Source organism: Kogia breviceps, chromosome X, assembly GCF_026419965.1.
Source record: "Kogia breviceps isolate mKogBre1 chromosome X, mKogBre1 haplotype 1, whole genome shotgun sequence".
NCBI classification, from domain to species: Eukaryota; Metazoa; Chordata; class Mammalia; order Artiodactyla; family Physeteridae; genus Kogia; species Kogia breviceps.
The window spans coordinates 96,006,723-96,012,722 of NC_081330.1; positions in this window are offsets into that span (position 1 = coordinate 96,006,723).

Consider the following 6,000-nt stretch of genomic DNA (forward strand, 5'->3'; position numbering starts at 1 on the left):
TAGTAAATGGATTTCTTTCCTGTATAGTCTAAGTGCCCTTTAAATCACTATTTTTTTGCTGTGCCCCAGGGTGGGCAGGTCTGCATGTGGGGCTCTCAGTGATATCCCTCTCTACTGCAGGTTGCTATGTTGGAAGTATCCCATAGATACTGTGTCTCCATCTCTCTCCTGTTTGTCTTTATGTGGTCCCTCTATTTCTTGTTGTGCTGAAGCTGTTCAATCAGCCCTCATTTCTTCCTCAGGAGGGATAGCTCTTCCTCTATATAGGTTTAGATTCATTGTGTCTGTGGGAGGAGGTCAGTCTTCCTATGCCATCATCTTGGACTGGAAGCTAGTGCTCCATTTTCTGATTTGATGATGCCTCCATCCCCCAGTGAAGGACGAGGCTAGGACAGAAAAATAATCCAGAAGAGGGATAAGCATCTAGAGGAAACTCACCTCAGAAGAGGGCTGGAGGGAGGAGAAAAAATCGATTTATTCTTTATATTAAATTCTATCTGTTCGCTTAACTAGTGGGCTTTCCGCTTCCTGTCTAGACCCTAAATAATACAGCCAACATATTTTAAATTGCAGTACACTTATAGTACTCCATATTCCCTTGGTTAATTGTCCTCCTCCAGAGGCAGGAGATAGATGGGCCCCAGGTCGAGGAGCTGGAGTTTGTCCCCTGGAGTTTATGGACAGATACTACTCTAAAGTAGCAGGAGTGAGAGAGGCTCTGGGCCCTGCCCAGATAAAAATAAGAGACCATGTATTTCTCATTCTCAAGGTCAAGGAGACTTTCCCGACTACACATGTGCAGAGAAGCTCCTTGGAGATCAAAAAGGAAGTGATGTCAACCTACCCATAGGCTCTTAGCTAGAATCCATCTTGGCTAAGAGATGCACGCGCACACATGGGAGGACCCTGAGATAAACCAAATACCGACTCAGAACCAGGCAAAGCAAGATGATTGGCCAAAAGAAAGCTGGAAGAAATGCACCGTATAAAACTACCACGAGGACGCGACTCTCTCTCTGAGTCCACCCATATGTCTATCCACACTTACTCTTTTTCCTCCTAATAAACACTTTCCTTGTTTCACTACTTTCTGTCTTTGAGGGAATTCATTTCTACATAGCCAACGGGCCAGGCCCTTGTCACTGGCCACTGGTCCCTGGTGGTCTAGTGGCTAGAATTCACTGCCGTGGCCTGACTTCGGTCTCTGGTCGGGAACTGAAATCCTGCTTCAAGCAGCTGCAAGGCTGAGGCCACCTGAGATCACTCCCACCAGAAGGTAAGCTCCATGAGGGCAGGTATTTTCCATTTTCTTCATTGCTGTAGATCCAGTACCTAGATTAGTCCCTGATATATGGTCAAAATTCAATATGTATTTGTTGAATGATTTCTATTATGTGTAGGAAAAGTAAGACGTGCACAATTTCCAACTGTAACTGGAAGAGTGAGATCATCCTTTTTCTTCCTACTGAACTGAGAATGAGGTCAAAGGCAACCATTGGTTAAGAAGGTAGATAAATCTTTCCAACTGACTGTTTCAAAAGTTTTGATGAAGCCCTTGTGTAAGTAATCTGGGAAGCAGCCACCAAGATGAGCCACCAAGGACTCATCAACAGGGTAGGCAGACACTTTTGTTTGCTCCTCTTCAGAGAGCAACAGATGAATGGAGAAGTTGAGGGTCAAGGAAAGTGACTAAGTATTATTATTACTACTGAAGGGGAACAGAATTTGCCACCCTGAACTATGCCTCTTTGGCATAAGGATTATCTTGAGCTGGTTATTTTTAAGAAAGAGAAGACATAGGAGAAAATCTGAAAACCAAGTAGAAATTAACCTCTGAAAGAGACATTTACATTTGTAAGGGAAATCGCCATTTGTCAGGGTGTCTCCCTCTCCGTACCAGGAAGAGAGGGATGACTAAATCTCTAGAACGCTTATCAAATGGAGAAGGCAAGGACCTAAATCTCATAACAACCTTATCCTTGTTAACTGTGCTTTTCCTGATAACCTCCCACAGCCTTGTTAAAGATAGTAAGATAGACTCTTCAACAAGGACCATTGCAATGCCGGTTTTCAGTAGGGGTGAGAGATTGGGCTCCAGTCTGAATACAATTGGACAAGTGGAGATTTATAGTCAAGGAGCAGGGTGGGGGTCTGTGGATAGAAAATTACTAGGAGGAAGCATTGGGGTATGGAGGATTCTGTCTAAATTGACTTGACAGGATTCCTGACTCCAGAAAGGCCAGAGGGTTAAGATATTGAAGGTGGGGGATGAGGCATTTGGTCAGATATCAAGAGTGAGGGTTTTTGCTAAGCTGACCCAGCAGGATTCTTGCTAACACTGAACTAAGTGGGCCGAGGACAGAACGGAAGGTTGACTCAAGTTTGGTTAAGGAGAGAGTCTTTGTCAGAAGTAGGGAAAGCTGACACGTTGGGGGTTACATACAACTTGGTACAATTTTCATATAGCTTCTCATTCCAAAAAGAAAGATAATCTATTATCTCTCATTTAAGTGCAACTAAATGCTTTAACTAGAATGAAGGTTTGCTTTAAGAAATGTGTTAAGTCTGTCTTTATGTGTAATTCAAATGTATGTCTAAGTGACTCATTCCTGGTGAAAACGGAGAGCAGCTATTGATGATGATGATGATGATGATGATGATTGTTTCCTGTGCTTGGAAGCTATTTTTAAAAATATCCCCAACTTCCATTTTTCTCTCTTTTAAGGTAATTAGTCCCCACTTCTAAAATTTAGTCCTTTTTAAAAAATCTTGGGCCTTTGAATTCTAGTAAAGTGTGTTGACCCTTTAGGTTAAAGTTTCTTTTTCAAGGAAGTTACACAAAGATTCAATTGCTTGTCTGAAAATTATTAAAGGGGTTAAACAGTCTTTTTGCCTTTTATGTCCAATTTCGGGTTCCTATCTTATTGAGAGCAACCTTACTGTTTTGTCTATTTACTTTTTTTCCCCCCAAAATATTAACATTCTTTTTGAGGAGTTTTTAAGACAGTCACCTGGAGTATGGGGTCAGGATAAGGATGAAGCAATCGAGGCACCTAGGCCCTAAGTGCTTAAATATGGTTTTGACTAGAGGCCTGGAGATGAAATAGAAAAACTCTTGGTTTCCCTCCTGCTTTGTAGACCATCACTGACCTATTCTTTTGAACCAGGAAGTGTTCACATTAAACGATGTTGACTCTGGGGAAAAAAGAGTTGCTTCTTGAAGAATACAGGGCCTGCAAATATTAAAGGAACATTTTCCCTCGCAGGGATTGTGGCCAGCACAGCTCTCTCCAGTGGAAAATGAATTAACTCAGGGCATCAATCTCCTAATTAGAAGAGCTAAAGCAATGGTCCTCAAGAGAGGGAGGTATGGAACAAAATCAGCCAGGGAACTACACATATCACTTCTCCCCCTTTCTCTACCCCCTGGAATCTGATGGGGGTGTGCATGTCAGGATGGCCCAGGTGGTTTTGACAAGTTTCCCAAGCAACACAGAGGGGCAGCTCTCTCTCACCCAGCTGGGAATCACTGGGCAAAAGAGACCCAATGTTATTTATGCAAGTTTGAAATACATATTATTGACTCTACTTCTAGAAACCTATTATTCAGAAATACTTGGATGCTCGTTCAAAGATAAATATACAAGGATGGAAATTACAGCACTTTGTAATAGCAATGATAGTAATAATAAAAATAATAATAACAACAACAACTTGAAAGTCCATCAGTAGGGGACTGGTTAAATGTTTGATTTAGCCATACTACTAAATTACATGCCTTGGTGAGAAAGAACAAGGTAGTTCCTCATGTGCTAACATGGAGTGATGTCCAAGGAGATCCAAGGAATATATCTGGGCAGAGAAAGCAAGCTGTACAACAACAGGTATAATGTGATATTTTTAAAAACAAAACAAAGAACAACCAAACCATGTGCATACCTGTTAAAGTGTATTAAAAAAATTCCGAAAAGAGACATGCAAATTCTTAACACTGGTTACTTATGAAGATGGGAGTAGAATAGTGTAGGATTTTCAGTTTTTTAAATGGACTTCGGCACTTGACCATTTTTTTCAAACTCACATTTATTCGTGAATTTGTTTTTGTCCAATGAAAAAGTTAATTTAAAAAATTGCCCAGGGGCTTCCCTGGTGGCGCAGTGCTTGAGAATCCGCCTGCCGATGCAGGGGACGCGGGTTCGTGCCCCGGTCCGGGAAGATCCCACGTGCCGCGGAGCGGCTGGGCCCGTGAGCCATGGCCGCTGGGCCTGCGCGTCCGGAGCCTGTGCTCTGCAACGGTAGAGGCCACAATGGTGAGAGGCCCCTGTACCGCAAAAAAAAAAAAAATTGCCCAAACAAGTCTCCTTTGCCTCACATGGTCCTCAGTTTCCTCTCCATTGCAGGCTCTTCAGTTATCTTCACCATCACTAGCTCCTCTCGTTCACACCTACACTGCCACCATAAGCTTCACGTTGAGACATGAATAAAGGGAAGTAAAAGCTTAACGTGTTCTATAGGAGAAGGAAAAAGGGAAGTGGTGCAAAGCATGTGTTGTGTGACTGGCCACTCTCTGCTAGACAATGTGTGTGTATTACTCAAGATGATCCTGAGAGAGAGCATTTTATAGATGTTGTCCTTGCCCATCATAGTCTCTTTTTTTTTTTTTTTTTAAATATTGATTATTTTTAGACACATGGACTTTTAAGTCTTTATTTTTATTTTTTCGTGGTACGCGGGCCTCTCACTGTTGTGGCCTCTCCCGTCGTGAAGCGCAGGCTCCGGACGCGCAGGCTCCGGACGCGCAGGCTCAGCGGCCATGGCTCACGGGCCCAGCCGCTCTGCGGCATGTGGGATCCTCCCGGACCGGGGCACGAACCCGTGTCCCCTGCATCGGCAGGCGGACTCTCAACCACTGCGCCACCCGGGGAAGCCCCATAGTCTCTTTTTTGAATACAGCTTAAAAGATGGTCTTGAATTGGGATTAGCCAACATCTTCCTAACTGGACTCAATAGCTTCTGCTTTAACCCCTTCAGTCTGCCCCAAGAGATATTTTTTTTCTCACATAAACCTTATTATATCTCTTTCTTGCATAATATTCTTCAAGGATTAAACATTGCCTTCAGGACAACATCAACATTCACAAGCAGAGTTTCCAAGCCCCTTCATGATCTGGCCTCTGATAATCTTTTCAGTTCTATCTCCTGCCACATGCCTCACCCTTGGCAAGCTAGTTTTACTAAGCTACTAGCAATTTCCTTCAACATGCCATTTGTTTCCATTTCTGGCTCTGATGGGGTTCAGGGCAGGCTACCCCCAAATATGCCACTTTGTCATGTTCATTATTTTGAATTAAAGTTACTTAAGAAACAGCTGGCACAAGAAAGACACTCTGACCTTCCTTTGTCCCCCTGAAATCAGGAAATAAATCTCTCATGTGAAAGGTACCCTCCCTGTACCAGGAGGGGAGAAGGCACCGTCATCACCAGAGACAGGGAATTCAGGGCTGAGAAGGCTATATAAACAAACCTTGTTGCTTCTTCACTAACTTACTACCCTAAGTCCAAACTTCTTTGTCTTGTAGATTCTTCACAAACTTATTATTTCTTTGTCTAAAAGGTATAAAACTCCCTGTTTTAGTCACTTCTTTAAGTCTCATATTTCTATGAGCTCCAGTAAGTCTGAATTAAATATTTTTTTCTCCTGTTCATCTGTCTTATGTCAATTTAATTATTAGACCAGACTAAGACCCTAGAAGAAAGGAGAGTCTTCCTTGTGTATAGGTCATTGTATATGCAGAATGTTGGAAGTTCTCTGATGAATTCCCACTTATCTTTTTTATAAATTCATTTATTTTATTTATTTATTTTTGTCTGTGTTGGGTCTTTGTTGCTGCCTGTGGGCTTTCTCTAGTTACGGCGAGCGGGGGCTACTCTTTGCTGTGGCGCGCAGGCTTCTCATTGTGGTGGCTTCTCTTGTTGCGGAGCACGGGCTCTAGGCACATG